General features: G+C 42.1%; 1 protein-coding gene across 3 annotated transcripts in view; it reads left to right on the top strand.

Moving 5' to 3' along the window:
- Positions 1 to 16798, top strand: part of GSTCD (glutathione S-transferase C-terminal domain containing) — an 841775-nt gene that overhangs the window by 812204 nt on the left and 12773 nt on the right. The window lies entirely within an intron of this gene.

Genomic DNA, 16798 nt, shown 5'->3' with positions numbered 1-16798 from the left:
TTTCAGTTTGCGTTCAAAGTCCCATAGAACTGGTAATTTTGTGAAAAATCCTTCATGCTGTAGTATGTTCAGCAGACCGGTTGACACAACTACCCTTTTTCATGGTACTCCAGCATGGATTTGTAGCAAAAATGCATAGGCGCACATCGAAGTTCTGACCCCTATCAACTCATAGATGACGGCTTCTCTTTCTTGTTTTCATAAGATTGTACATAAGCCCAGTCCTGTGGTTCTTTGAATAGACAGTTGGGCGACATATTTTTCGAATCTGCCCTGCCAAAGCAAACTATCAAAAGGTGGTGGACATTTTTGGTTCTGTTTGATTGGCCACAACTTGATTCAAAAATGTGGTTTCCATGTCTTTATATAGAAATCTGATAGGACTAAAGAGTACTCCTGTGAAGTGTCTCTTTAATTGAGATAAGAGTATTGGAATCTATGTCATAATGGAACCTTGTATATGTCATGTAGAGCTTGTTATTGCTGAGTTGTACTGCAGTTGAAAGCCTTCCTGATCAAATGTCTTCTACATGGAATGCGTCATTGGTGTAGTCGGCAGGATGGCATAAAGAAGATCTCAAATTTGGTGAGAGATATTTTTAAATATTCAGTGGATTTTCTCTTTGACAACAACCATTTGATTTTAAATTGAATCTACAACTTCAGACGCTAATTTCTATTAGCTGGATTAAATGAGATTGGGAGCTTCAACGCATTCTCACCCTTTTTGGTACTTATTGGGGTTGGGAGGTATTTAAATCGATGCGGGCTCATCTCTAAGGGCAATAATCCTGAAGTTACTTGGAGCATATTTCATGGTTGTACTTTCTACTAGAGCTTGTGATCTTGCGACAAGCCTTTCTAGTGAGTTTGTGGATTCAAGTTGAGAGAATAATTCTTCATATTGGATTGATGCGAGTACTTTGCAAGATTTTGTGTTGTGTGCACGGCATCTTCATTATCTGGAGGTTCTAGAGCATATCTAATTTCACTAATGATGTGCACTTTATTTTTGCCCTCATTGATTTGCATGCTTTGAGCTGTTGCCGTTTAAAATGAGCTTACGATGCTAAGGAAGCATTCATCATTCCAAAAGTAAACTTACCTGCATTCGAACGTAACGGAGATCCTGTCTTCATATCTTTTGCTTGTTGCCCTGATTGCGGTTGTGCGTTTCACTTCAACGTCAAGCGCTTCAGCTGCACATAACGGAAATACGTAGTTACTGTGGTGCTTTGCAACGTCATGCGCACCGTCTTCACGTAGCGTGAAATACTTGGCGGCCATCTTTGATCATCTTTTGGTTGCATTGTGTTGGTTGCTTAGCAACCTGGCAAGGCGCTTCCTGCCTACGTGTTTTCGATGTACTTTCAGGATCTTCGTGACAAGGTAATTTAAAATATTAATCGGTGCATGGAACCAAGAGCGTGTCGCTACAGTGACACGCACACTTGATTTACTATAAACAGCGATACAAATACATTTAAAGTCATCTGCATATCTATTGGCGCATGGAACCAAGAGTGTGTCGCTACAGTGACACGCACACTTGACTTACTATAAACAGCAATATAAGTACATTTAAAGTCATCTGCATATCAATTGAAAACTATTTTATTTCCAAACGAAAGAAGGTTTTCATTTCCACATCACTTAACATAAGTCTATATAGCGATAATCTTGTTTCTTCATCATTACAAGATTGGTGTTGTTGAATCACTATTCTTCTTCATCCATCTTTTGCATCTGTATGTGCAACATTGTGTTGATCATTATATCCATATGTGATACTTATTTTTACATGTATGTAAAGCCACTAGAGTGGTTACATTTTAAGTAAGTTGGTTTCTCTTCTGGTATCTTGGTTTGTATTAATTCAATATGCAAAATGTAACCGCTGCACCTTTCTTTTTGTCTAGTCCAGGGGTTCCATCAATTCAATGGAAAAAATGGAAGGTAGTGTTTGAAAGGTATGATAGGGTTTGTGGTCCCTCTTTGAGTGCAGAGAGGAAGATGTCTTTACTTCTTCATTGTTTAGGTTCAGAGGGCCAGGGCGTGTTTTATCACCTACCTGATCTTCCAGCCTCTGAAGCAAGAGATTTAAACGACTGAGATCTGCATTAAAAAGTTAGATAAACATTATCTACATAAAGTAAGTACAATCTTAGAAAGATCAGTTTGCCAAGAGAACTCAAATGGAAGATGAAACTATTGAAATGTATGTTACTAACTTAAGAAAACTTGCCTCATCATGTAAATTTCAAAACGTAACTGATGAACGTATTCGTGATCAGTTCATGTTTGGGTGCAACATGGAAAGAGTTAGGGAAGAGCTTTGGCTACGTGATGAACCTACCTTAGATGAGGTACTCAATGTAGAAAAAAAGAATTGAACATTCGTTACAATGTGTTGAAAATATTAAAAAAGACAATGTAAAGGAGGTTAATGTTCAACTTGATAAGGACAGAAATCAAAAGAAAGTTGAAAACAGTAAAATGATTCAGTAAGTAACAAGGAAGAGTTTAAAGGAAAGTCTAGTGTGCTTTAAGTCAAATGTGCTCAAAATGCAAAAGGAGGGGTCATTCTTCTTTAATGTGTAAAAGCAAAAATGTTCCTAAAGTTAAAACCGTAGAAATTTGAGTCTAACAAATGTGATTTGAGGCCTAATGATTTTTATTGTGGACAAACAGTGTCTCAAGTAAAAAACGAATCTGACAAAAAAGTGTGCCCTTTTGACAATATTATGGTTGAAGGGGAAAGCACTCGTGTCCTTATTGACTCGGGTGCAAAGATTACTATTGTTTCTAATGACGTTTATAATTCCAAACTAAAAGAGAAAAGTTCACTCATGAAACATGACATCGTACCATTAGCTTATGGTGGAGAACCGATAAAATTGCATGGATATTTTATTGGTCTTATTGAGTTTAGAGACAGATTTGTGTCAGGTAAGATTTATGTATCAAAAAGGGGTGACAGTATCATCAGTTGGATGCACCAAGGAGATTTAGGTGTGTTTTTGGATCCTAATGCTAACCCTCCTATCCAAATTAAGGATAGAGTGTGTTCTGTATCAAAACCACACGATGATGAATTTGTATAAATGCTCATGATTAAATATCCTGAAGTCTTTAAACATGAGTTGGGATGTTTAAAAGGTTACCAACATAAAATAAAACTAAAGGAAGGTTTGGTCCCTGTAAGTTGTAAAGTCAGGAATGTTCCCCTGTCTGTAAAAGATGATATGCAAAAGGAGATTGCAAAACTTAAAGCTACTGGAATAATAGAAGAGGTGGAGGGAAAAGAATGGTTGGCTCTGGTAGTCGCCGCACGTAAACCCAATGGGGATTTGCGTCTCTGCATCGACTTGAGACAACTCAATAAGTCTGTGATTGTTGATCTATATCCTTTACCAAATATCACCGAATTGTTGGTACTTTTGAGTGGAGCAAAATTATTCAGTACAATAGATCTGACTTCTGCTTATCATCAAGTGGAGCTTGAGGAGTCGTGTAGGGATTTTACTTCATTCATAACTCCTTTTGGTACATTTAGATTTATAAGAATGCCGTTTGGATTAGTATCTGCTACATCTGTATTTCAACGAGCTACGGAGAATGTTCTGAAGGAGTTAAAAGGGGTTTGCATTTATCAGGATGACATTCTCATCTTTGGTGATAATGTGGAACAACACGATAAGATATTGTGTAAGGTACTAGAGAGACTGTGTGAGTGCAATCTTACTATTAAAGTAGATAAGTGTAAATTTAGATCAGAATCTTTAAGTTATCTAGGACACAACATATCGGGTGATGGTGTGAAACCCAAGAGTGATTTGATTGACACAATTCGCAATATGAGCTCTCCTACTATTAAGAATGAATTAATGAAGTTCTTAGGCATGATTGAATACCACGCGAAGTTTGTAAAGAAATTTGCTGATTCTACCTTCAACATGAGATGTTTACTACGTAAAGGTGTTGATTTTGAGTGGTCAGAATTGTGTGAGAAAGAATTCATTTCAGTGAAGGGAAAACTGGACAATGCTCCTTCTCTCAAGAGTTTTGATCCTTCAATTAAGCCCATCCTTGTTACTGATGCTAGTGAAAAGGGGTTCGGGGCTGTTTTGCAACAAAATGGTCCATGTGTTGTACAAACTGTCATGTTCCTTTTCTAGAACTTTAAGAGATCCTGAAACACCTTATTCTGTGATAGAAAGGGAATCTCTGGCTGTCTTTTGGGCAATAAAAAGTTGAAGAAGTTTTTATGGGGCGTTGACTTTGAAGTTCGCACGGATCATAAGCCTTTGGTGGAGGTGTTCAATAAAAAAGGTTTGGATTTGATTTCTGCTAGGATTACAAGGTGGATTCTTGGTTTATAGTAGTATAGCTTTTCACTCAAATATATCCCTAGAGTTGATAATGGTATTGCTGATGTTTTGTCACGCCTTGTTCCTAAAGACACTTTTGAAAATGAGGAGTTTGATGACTCAAAGGAATGGGTATGTGTGGTTGATCATAATATAATTGCGGAGAAAAAATGGAAGGATGAGTTGGTCATTGATTCGACTTTGAATAATGTCATGTCATTTATTCAGAAAGGTTGGAGTGATAGAAAACCTAATTCTGATAGTATGAAACCGTATTGGATCATACGTAATGAGTTGTCAGTTGTGAATGGATTATTATGTAGTGGAACAAGATTAATTCCTCCAAGTAGTCTTAGAAATGAATTGGTGGATTTAGTACATGAAAATCATGCTGGTCTCACTAAAAGTAAAGAGAAGTTGCGTATGTCTTACTGGTGGCCTGGAATGGATAAATGTGTTGAACGTGTAGTACGTGAGTGTGTTCCTTGCATATTGAGTGACAAAACTAAGTGTCCACGGGTACAACCTATGATCTTAAGGAGACGTCCTTGTTGTCCCTGGCAAGATATTGCTTTAGATATACTTGGTCCTATTCATCATGGTGGAGTGCAAACATTTGTATTATTGATTATGGACATGTATTCTAGATGGCCTGGGGTATTTTATTTGTCTTTGATAGATTCAGCTCACATTATCAAATGCTTGAAGGAATTATTTTCCAGAGAATGTATGCCTGAGTCAATTTTGACAGACAATGGTGTTCAGTTAATTTCTAGAGAGATGGAGGAATTTTTATCATCCAGAGGTGGTGTTCATAAAACTTGCTCTCTATATCATCCAGAAAGCAATGAAATGATTGAGAGATTTAATAGAGTTCTCAAGGAAACTATTACTTTGGCGAAAACACTATCATTGGATTGGTAAGCAAAATGGGAAGAATATAGATTGTCTCCTCATGGTACAACAAGAAAAACTCCTTTTATGTTATTTTGTGGTAGAGTGCCTAAAACTTCTCTTGAACCTGGTTGGGTCAACAGATATGAATTAGCTATGGGTAAAGAATGTGAGTGTGATGGCAAAGAAGTACAAAAAAGGGAAGAAGAAAAAGCCAAAGAAAGGCAAATATATTTTGATATGAAAAATGCTGCTAAAAGAACTGCGGTGAACGTTGGTGATTGGGTCATGATCAAACGACCTGGTATGGGTGGTAGGTCAAATTCAAAGTTTCTAAAACCCCTCAAAGTCATTAAAGTGTTCAAAAATGCTATTAAAACTCAAGATCATCGCATTTGGAATTTGAACAGAGTGGCGGTTCTTAAAGGAAATGTGGAAGATTATAGAGTTCCCACTCCTGTTGGTTTATTTACAAAAAACATTGATAATAACAATGATGTGACAAACACACGTTGTTCCTCTATGATTGTAAAACGTCCTAGTTTCTTATCAGACTATGTATAACTAATGTGTATATTTTGTTTTGTAAAGGAAGGGAGGTGTGTGAAGTGTCTCTTTAATTGAGATAAGAGTATTGGAATCTATTTCATAATGGAACCTTGTATATGTCATGTAGAACTTGTAATTGCTTGAGTTGTACTGCAGTTGAAACTCTGGCTTGCTTCTTGATGGATGGGATATTCTTATGAGAATAAACCTACTTTAAAAAGCTTTCCTGATCAAATGTCTTTTATATGGAATGCTTCAACTCCCTCATTTACTATTGAGGAAGATCTTCCTTCCCTTTGTCCTCTTAGGTGTAAAGGTACCCGACATGTATCAGTATGTAGAGCATCTTGGGCATGCACCGTTAAATCATTATTGCCTCTCCGTTCCCAATTATGTTCACCTGGACCCTAAGGCCCTGTTGAGTTGAATGGTATTGGTAGAGTGCAAACTCTGCATGTGGAACTGATTTTATGTTACCATGTGGTAACATCATGCCCGTACTGTGCAATTCCGAGCTTACACCCCATAAAATGGCGAATAGCTGTGCGGTCTCAATTTACCGGTTGAAAAACTTCATGGAATTCCCAATTCCGTGGTGTTTATTGCACCCATTTCCCTCTTAATCTCAACAGGTTGTGAGCGAGCGTGCGCAGTAACATTGGGGGCCTCCATGAAGAAGCTAGTGAACTGTTGCAAAAGGGACAACCAGTGAACTGTAGGGGGTGTTTGCATAATAGAGGCTGACACAAGAGGAGTCAGAAAGCGCAAGGTGGCCGAGGAGTACAATCATCAGGAGGAGGAGCAGTTTTTTAATGTGGCCAGATTGAAGTGCACTGTAGTGTGAAGTGGTTTGTGCCGGAGCAGCGGAGACATGGATAATAAGCAATAGCAGAGAGATAAATGCAATTTCCTCCAGCTTCTTGGGGGAGATGATGAAAACAGAGTCATATTGGCTTTAAGATAGCTCAAAGGCCTAAAATTCTTGATGGGGGCATTGGACTCCATCTTGAGAGAATTAGGTAAATTTGAGAAATCCAGTAAACATTGGAACCAAAGGTGGAAAAGATGGAGTCCAGGGTATCAAAGACTCAACATGGAATATGCTCCATAGAAAAGAGGTTGTAGGTCACTGAAGAGAAGACAGAGGTGGCGGGAACAGGCTTGCCTGGTCTGACTAGCTTCCAATGCTAGACATCGAGGTTAAATTCAATATCTTGGACAGTGCACAAATAACAAAACACTGTGTGCTGGGATTCACTGCCTTTGCCACTTCAGTGGGTGTAACTAAAATGCTAAGGTATTTCTCTAAAAGACACTTTTTTCTTGCTGAGTACTTTGAGTGTTTTTGTGGTGCAGAGGCTTTATGAATTGCCTTTGAAGGCATCTACCATTGACTTGGGTAGGGGTACGACTCTGGTCTTCCCCCAGAACTCTGAATATTGTAAGTCTAATTTAAAAGTGGCCCTCAAATATTATTTGAAATTTCAAAAAAGGCGCATCCTCGATGAGAGGGCAGTAATTCAAAAGAAGAGTTAACAGCCCATATCCAGGGAGAAAGGGTTGTTGAGCCTGGGAACCTTGGTGACACTCTGGATCCTAGCTTAATCCAGGGCAAATGTTTTCCCCTCTCCCCTTTTTAGAGGGTGTCAAGTATGGCTGTCCTAACAGATGATCTAAAGTAGAGGCAGTGTGGGCTTGCATGCTGCTCCTGCCATTTATGCACTGCCTGAACCCACTATATGTCACGTTGTGAAGTGGAGAACTGGATATCATTGATTTTGTTTTTACTTTTGTTGACCATGAGACTTGTGCTAAAGGTTGTCTCTTGGCTTAATGACTACTCCTCCCTTCTCCATCCCTTCTTGTTGCACTGCTGAGTTCAATTACTCTGGGTTGACATTCTATTTAAAGAACATGGTAGAGAAATATGGATAATTGTGCGATATATGTATATTCACAGATGCTGTCTAGAAAGAAGTGTTTTCTCTTATATCGCTTGAAATGCACTGATGTTTTGTGCCAAATGCTGCATGCTGTTTGGTATGGATTACTTCTAATAAGAAACATTTAAAACTAAAAAGGGTCCATTTTAAAACTCTTGTTTACCAAATTTGTAAAGAAAGAAGATTTTCTGCTTTTGATCGAAGACCTGCTTTTTTAGAACGTTCTCTAGTTACACCTTTTCTTCCTGCTCAATGCAATTAATATATTCTGGTATATATTAGCTGACACATCACAAACCAAATGGTAACTCCTAGAGTAATCCATTTTGCAAAGGAGCTGTAAAAATACCCTCCACTCACTATTGGTCACTGGGATGCTCATATATCTGAAGGGGTTGAGATCCAGATATGAAGTAATAGGGAGTGGGGGACGTAATTTGGTGTAATTGTTTCAAAACGTTCTCCATGTGGAGAGGCACTACTTGATATACATTCCATCTCTGCTCATTTGATACTGCTAGGGTTTGGCATTTCATGCCACCTGTTTGAAAAACATGCAGCAGCCACATGTCCCCCATGACTTATCTTTTCAGTCTGCTCTGACTTATCGTGGCACAACCGAAATGGCCTACAGGCATAGCTGGTAAGAATGCCAAGATAAGGAAAGAAAATGTTGCAGTCCTGTGTGACGAGGGCTAGGATAGGACCCGGCTAGGAAATCAGGAGGATTTTCTTAGCTCCAGTTTTGAGGCTTTGGCAGCTTGGGGTCCAGTGGTATGTTAGTTATTTTCCCAATCTCACTGACCAAGCAGATGTTCTTGATAGAATCTAGTGCTAAACCTGCATCCCTGCTCATCAACATCCTCCATTCTCCTTACAGGGATTTTCTGCTTATATAAGGTCCATCTTTCAGGAATGATATCAGTGACTATATAACTTTGTGACACCTCACAACTCTTCCAATAGAAGCTGACAGTCTTCCTGTTAAATGTATTCAGGGCCATAAACCAGATTATGTCCCTGGATGGAAGATTTTACTTTGAACACATTGCTACTATTCTCCAATACGTGCTTTGACATTGTCTCTGCAGCCTTCACAACTATTCCTGTGTTTAGCACTCTTTTTTTAATTTAGATTTCCCAATTTGTTGTAAAGCTTCTGCTGCCTTTAGTGTCATGGGGGCAACACCCAATACCATTTTGATAGTTTATAATAGATCATTTTTCTGGGTGAAAAGCAGGCTTTCCTATATAACAACAACGAAACCCTACATCAGCGGCGGCTCCTCCATAATGGCGGAGAAACGTTGTTCCACTTAGCGCAGAATGAAAATTAAAACGATAATAAAACAATGTTATCATCATTTTATTTCTCACTGGCAGCTGATGCTGCAGAGTGTAGGGCGGCGTGGGGTCAGGCAATCCTCTGTTGACAGGGCAGGGACTGGAAGAAGGAGATGTGGCCACTTGTAAATGCGCATGTCTGTTTGGCCGGCCGCCTTAGGCAGGCCAAACAGACATGCACATTTAGGTTTATCCAACCCAGCTGTGTTATACAGCCGGGCCAAGAAACTGCACTGACTTTCCGTGCCTGAGCGACCGTCAAACCATCCCGCTCAGGCCAATCCCCACGCTACTTTCACAGCATGAGAGCAACGTCTGGGTTGAATGGGGAGTTTGTGATGGGACTTCTGGGAGCAGGAAGAGCAGAAGAGTACTGAGGCGTGAGGTGGCCGGCGGGTCTGCATCAGGTACTTATTTTTGTCATCAATTACTCCCCCGCCTCCCCCCGCCCCCCCACCCCTGCTGCCCTACCACTGTACATTGGTAGCAACCGCAACTGCCCTACATTCATTATCATATATTTGTTGCCTCCCACCAACTTGTCGAACTCCTTCCATCTCCACTGTAGCAGCCGAACTGGCCACTTTAATCCCAGCCACAACCATTTGCAGGCAGATCAATATATATCTCCTTATCCTCTAAATTATGCTGGTCCTGTTCCCCTTGCACTCTTTCTTTTACCGTATTCTTGAACTTTTTTTGTAATTCTTTGCTGGATATTGAAATATGCTGCTGGAAATTTAAATATTCATTTATTTTTACAAGGGAATTATCACAGTTCTTGCTCTCCCAACCTCCTCATAACATTAAGTGTTTCATTTGAAACTGTTGTGAGTGGAATTACTGATCAGTCACTTTACAGCAGCATAAAACAATAATTAAAATGCGTTTTGCTACAGAGGAAAGAAGACCAATAAAAACTGACTTATGATATTAACAATAAATACTTCTCTCTTGTGGTTTAGAGCTATAAACGCCTTTTCTATATTAACATTGTTTGGCACAAAAATATTATTTTGTAACGATGTGATGAAATTACAAAAAATGATTTCACTACTTGTTGGTATGTATTACATGTAATTCAGAAGGGGTTTTGTCAGACTTCTCCAAACGTGGGTGTAAAGAGGACAAAAAATTACCAAGTGGGCATAGGCTATAAGATCTTAAATTTTAAGGCCAGACCAAGGAAGGAATGTGTTTCTTTCCTCCAGTCTGTCTACAAAATTGGCAGAGATGGTTCCAAGCAAGACAGCCTTCTATTCTTCATGCAATCGATATTTCTAAGAATAGAGTAAGCATTGTGTAACATTGACTGTGCTCTGGCCATACAGATATCGAACACTGCAAACTGAAATGTGTCTGTCTTGCTGTATGAATAGTAGGTATTCTTTCATCACTAACGATGAAGGCTTGAGTTGTCCCAGTCGGTACCCAAATCTGTGATCTGCTGGTTACAAACAGGTGTCTGAAACAGACTTTTTCAAGTTTCATGTCTATTTCATGCCTTATTTAAGAGTAAAAACATTATAAAAGAGTCAGTAGTAAATAATTTAATTTATATGACAGAGGCTTCTAACTGCATATTCCTTATCTTAGAATATTCCCCAGGTGTCAGACTGTATCTGGAAAATTTTCAAGCAGCACCCTTGCGTGCCGGTAGGTACTGCCGTTCAGCTCTGTGTCAGCGTTGTGAGGTACGCAGTGCCTAAATGGGTGCCACGCAAGCTTACTGACATCAGTTCTTCTCTTTCCGTGCCAGTCAGGGGCGATCATGAGAGAGCTACTACCAGTCAATTTTTTGACTGACATGTTTTTGAGGGTTTGTCATGAATATCGGTGAGAAATTACTTCTCCTAGTGTGCTAGAGATGTCCCCTAAGAAACCTACAGGTTTCTAGTCAGGTGGTGCCTGTCACAGTTAAATGTCTGTGACTGACCCACAGTGGTTTTGATTGTGGTGCTTGGAATGGGCAATGACTCCAAGACCTGCAGGGACTGCCGCACCATGAACCCAAAGGCACCAAGGGAACGTTCCCTAAAAATGTACGATGTCAGACGTCGGACGACCCCGCAATGTTCGAGATACCAGGTTGTTCAAAAAATCACAGGATCGCTTGCGGAGCATCTCTTGGCACTTGTCCTGCTAGTCTAAGTTGTTTGGTAAATCCCACAAACACAAGAAGTCAAAGAAGTCAGCGCATTCTTTGACTTCTCGGTGCTTGTCCAAATCATCAGACGAGGCATGAGAACATCGGCACGCTAGTCCTCATCACGACTTGGAGGTTTGCCTGGGTCTGCTCTGTGCCTCCTACAGTTTCCCGAAGCCATAGCGACCCCTCCCAACTAAGAGTTCTGTGATGCCATGCACCTCATATTTGAGTAGCCCAACCCCTCTGGAGCACCTTTGGGCCCCATGGATTCGGGAGGGGCCACCACTGGTTTTCGCCGGTGGGTCTGCCCTCAGTGCCAGTCCGGCTCCTTGGATCCAAGTCCGAGCCAGTGCCTTTTCCTTCGATGGGCCTAGATAAGAAGACGATTAGGAGCGGTTTGAGGACTCTTATGGATACCATAAGCCCCCCTTGAGGAACCAGAGGACAACTGGTATAAGGAACTGGCGAATGCCAGTGGTTTGGACACCTCATGAGACACTTGCTTGGTCTCTCCCCCCACTGTGGGTACGGAGGAGGGAGCCTCTTTTGGTGTGTTGATGCAGAGGGTGGCTGTGGTCCTGGACCTTCAGCTCTCTTCACTGACAGTGAAGGCGAAGATCTTGACGGAAGTGCTTCAGCCAAGAGTGGCCCTTCCCAACTCTTACTCTCATTCAATGAAGCTGTTGCAGTTGTTCACCTTGGGGCCTGTACACAGGACAATTGCCTGTTGCCATCTCCCACTCCTGGGAACCCCACTTTCCTCACCCACCACCCTACCCTATAGAGCCTCATGGTCCAAGTCCCCACCTCTCGGGCCGATACACCCACACTGTGTGGGACTCTGTTGCGCAAGTCCTACCTTTGGTCTCGGAGAAGGCCTGAGCCATACTCACTCAAGCAATTGCTGATGGGCACGATGCACCAAAGTTGACCATCAGATGTGGGCTGGACACGACCGACTCACTAGGCAGCACAGTTGCATTGTTAGTGGCACTTAGACGCCACGCGTTTGAGAACGACTGGCTTTTCAGGGTATGTCCAAGCTTCCCTTATGGACATGCCATTTCACGGCTCCTGCCTTTTTGGTGAAAAGGCAGACTCTGCGCTGGAGCCCTTTAAAGGCAGCATAGCTACAGCAGGTCTTTGGGCCTAACCATGCCCCTTCCTCCTCCAACCCCAGATTACCTTTCATCCCTTTGCACTTCCTTTGACACCCCTGGCCTCAGAAGAGACAAAAGGTTTGCTCCCTCTGAGGCCAGGGATCACCAAGGAATTGCAAGGAGTAGCAGGGAACAAGCCAGAGGTCACAGCTACAACCCTTGACTAACCACCCTTGACTACCCCCAAATAACATCGGTACGATTCCCGCTACTTTCTGGTGCCCAGGAAGGAAGGAGGCCTCCATCACATTCTAGACCTGCATCACCTGCAAAATGCTCACCTTAGCTCCGATCCTGTCTGCCCTGGACACTGGATGGTAGTGTTGGAAGTGAAGGGCTCATATTTCCACAAACCCGTCCTGCATGCCTACAGACGTTACCTGAGATTCACTGTGGGCCAAGAGCACTTTCAATTAAAAATGCTTCCTTTCAGCGTTGTTGTTCACCAAGGTGATGGCGGTAGTTGCAGCACATCTGTTGAGGTTAGAGGTTCCAGTCTTCCTCTACCTTGACAACAGGCTGTTGAAGTGGGGCTTGCCCATGGTGGTCATCTCCCCCTCCAGACTACGGCAGACCGCCTACATTCGTTGGGGTTCACTATCAATGTGCAGATATCACAATTGTCTCCCTCTCAGATGCTCACTTTCATTGGTGCTGTATTGGAAAGAGTGTAGTTTTGGGCGTATCCTCTAGAATTGCGAGTCCAGAATGTTCAAGCTAAGATTCTGATATTTCAGCCTCTATTCTGGATTTCGGTGAAACTGACTCTGAGGCTATTTGGCCTCATGGCCTCCTGCATCCTGCTAGTGGGGCATGCCCGCTGGCATATGTGGGCTTTGCAGTGGAACCTCAAGTTCCAGTGGGTACAGCATCAGGGGAATCCCTCCAACCTGGTCCAGATCTCAGAGAGAACTGCAAATGATCTGCAGTGGTGGTTGATGAACCGCAATTGGGTCCTCTACTGGAGTTAACTGTAGTGACAGATGCGTCACTTCTGGGCTGGGGCAAACACATGGGAGAGGTTGAGATCAGAGGCCTCTGGCCTTTGGCAGAGTCTGGCCTCCACATCAACTTGTTGGAGCTCAGGGCGATCCAATTGGCATTGAAAGCCTTTCTTCCTATGATCAGGGGAAGGCTAGTGCAGGTCTTCACAGGCAACACCGCCATGTGGCTCTGCAACAACGGCCCTACTTCTTTGACATGGCTGGAACATCTGGGCATTTCCCTGGTGGTTCAACATCTAGCGGGCTCTCTGAACGCCAGAACAGACAAACTCAGCTGTCGATGCCTAGCAGATCATGAATGGCATCTCCATCTGGAGGTGGTGCAAGGTCTCTTTCAAGCGTGGGGAGAGCCTTGGTTAGATCTGTTTGCCACCACTGAGAACACGCAATGTCAGCAGTTCTGCACATTGGAGTTTCCAAGGCTACTTTCGCTCAGCCCAAGTCACTCTTGTGGCCCCTGATTGGGCACAGAGAGACTGGTATACCAAACTCCTGAGCATGAGCATCAGTTCCATGATCAGACTGTCCTTTCTGGAAGATTTTCTGTCGAGCAGGGGAGGGTTGTGCACCCGAACCTTCTCAGTCTCCACCTTTCTGTGTAGAGATTGAGTGCAACAGTTGACAGCTTTCGACCTCGCACACAAATCTGTGACTTTATTCTGGCAGCCAAGCGTCCCTCCGCCAAGACAGTATACATCTATCATTGGGACAAATTTATAGCATGGTATGAATTCAAGAACATCTACTATGTTAACCTGCGAAGTCCCTGTTCTGGACATCTGTCAGGTAGCAGCCTGGGCGTCATTGCACACATTCACCAAACATTACTGTCTGGACAGTCAGGTCCATCGTTATGGGAATTTTGCCTGTTCGGTCATGCAGGACTTTTTGTTGTAATCTGCTTGTACAGCCACCACCGGGGAGGTATTGCTATGGGTACATATTCTAAGCTAAGGAATCTGTGGCTAGACGTCTCTATCAGCTGAACAAGTTATTTACCTCCAGTAATACCTTATCTAGTAGAGACTCTATCTAGCCACAGATTAGGTACTGGCTCTTTCTTCCTCCCTTTTTTGCGAGCTGATTTCATTGTAGGGTCACGCTTCTGAGGCCCTCAGCACTGCACACTAGTGCAACAGCATTCCTCATGGCTCTGCTCTTCTGTCGTGGAAAGTCGCAAAAAGGAACTGATGTTAGCACTCTGGGGTGGCGCCTATATAGGCACCATGCACATCACATCCGGTGCAGACACCACCGCCAATTGCAGAGCCAAATGACGCCACCTAATGCTGCGCTGGTGTACTATTCGAAAAATTTGCTGATCCAGTCTGAATGCCTGGGGAAAATTCTATGGTAAGGGATGTGCGACTAGATAGAGTCTCTACCAGATAAGGTGATACCAATGAGGGTAACTTGTTCAATATGGCTAATACACTTGCTAGGATTCTACAAATAGACTGTAATAAAATGCTAATGCGGTAGGAGGAGCAAACAAGTAGTGCTGAAAGATGACAGACGGGTAGAGTTAAAGTGCATAATTTTAACCATCAAACTTTGGGAGGCACCACTGCTGCTTCTGAGGCATGACTCCAATGATACTGAGACACTACAATTGTCCCCTGGTTCAGTATCCTGACCTTTTTATAAGTAAGTAAGTCAAATAACTTTTAGAGTGCACAAATGCCGAGGAGTCTTGGCGCTAAGAGTAGCAAGGAAGCAAGTGTAATAGGGAAGAATACCGCATCAGTCCTGTAGAGGGAAAAGACCGGTCTTACCCAACTTCCTAAAACGGGGCCTGGTAGGTTGAAGCCTGATGGTGTCCGGCAACAGATAAAATGCAAAAGTTTAATATGATTTTGCAACAGATGCCGCCCTCAGGTTCTTTTATGCAATTTCCATTCATTTCACAAATCACACGGCAAGGAGAAGATGCGTCACTTGATGACATGCCATTACTGCTTGCCTGCAAGAGCAGAGTGTCTACCTGTTCAAACGGGGTTTTAACAAAACACGCCTCTCATGTATTGTAGCTGGGCAGATGCAGACTATGCGTATGATAGATTCCTTATAATTTTTACACAGCCTGAAATTAGTAGGGATTGATTTGCTTAACCCTTTTGGGATACTTTCTAGTGCGAGCAAACATCCAAGATGATACTGCAGCAGTTTCTGCCTAACATTCTTCTTTGAGAGGCAGAGACTCCTAATTGGTTGGAGACCAAACTTTGCACAGGTGTTTAGGATCAGTCAAGCATGTGTGCTTCGCCAATTGCTGTTTATCTTCACGATGATTGCCAATGAATAGTTTTAGAAAATAATCGTTTGAAAGTGGCTAAGGTAACTGGAACTGTCCCTAGGTTCCCTATCTAAAGGTTTTGCAGCGACATAAATGAAAACAGAGCGTGCCTCTGACTTAGTGCTTGAGTTTGAGATATCCAACCACAACTGATACCCTAGGGTTTTTTTAGTGATTTTTATTTTGCTGCTCTTAGCTTGAAGTATATTTTTGCAAAGGCCCCTTACCTTTCCAGATTCTCTTATATTAAGCCACGTGTCAACTGGATCTGCACTGGTGAACTATGCTTCGGTAGGCGAAATGCCCATCCAGCTGGAAGGAGCTTGTCAAGTATAACTTTTGCAATTGGGTTAAGAGTGGAACCCTAAAGTTTTTTGGGGGAGAGAGTTAAAAAGGTGTAAAACTGAGAGGTGGTCTTTGATTTTATGAAGTGTTTCTGGGCGAGGAATGTTCGTCAGTTATAAATCACGACCTCCATGTATTTATACTTTCTACTTTTTTGTTTGGTGAACTAGTTGGGTGCTGAGATCCTAATTCCTTGATTTTTACCCCCATGAACATGATTTTGTTTAGATTGATAGTCAACCCGTTGGATTCAACATATTCATGTAGTTCATTTAAAAAGGCATTGAAGCTCTATCCTGGATGTGATATCAGAAGGTGATCATGTTGCCATCAAGTTTTGGTACATGCACATTTATATTCTCCAGCTTAGAGGATAGGTATGCTATGAAGATGTAAAAAAGTAGTGGCACCCGTACACAGCCATGTTTTAAGCTTGTGTTTGTAGAGATTTTGCAGATGACTGGGCTGCCATCCCCCATTTTAACTTGCAGTTAATGTATATTGACTTGATGCCCTTTTCAGACTGGGCGAAATGTCCCTTTGCACTAGTTTCTCCTACAAGATGCTTATGGTGACGAAGTCAAAGGACCAAAATCCATAAAGCAGAAATACAGCATATATTTTCTGCAATTGCTCTATTGATCTATCCATAAAGACTGAAAGTGAGAAAAGGCCTGCAGATGTTCTGATCCCTTCCCTAAAACCTGTTTGGCATGGCAGGTATATCTGCTGCTCATTTGCCCA

This window comes from Triturus cristatus, chromosome 2_2 (assembly GCF_964204655.1).
Source record: "Triturus cristatus chromosome 2_2, aTriCri1.1, whole genome shotgun sequence".
NCBI classification, from domain to species: Eukaryota; Metazoa; Chordata; class Amphibia; order Caudata; family Salamandridae; genus Triturus; species Triturus cristatus.
The sequence above is the reverse complement of the archived record's forward strand: the minus strand, read 5'-3'. Positions and strand labels throughout refer to the sequence as shown.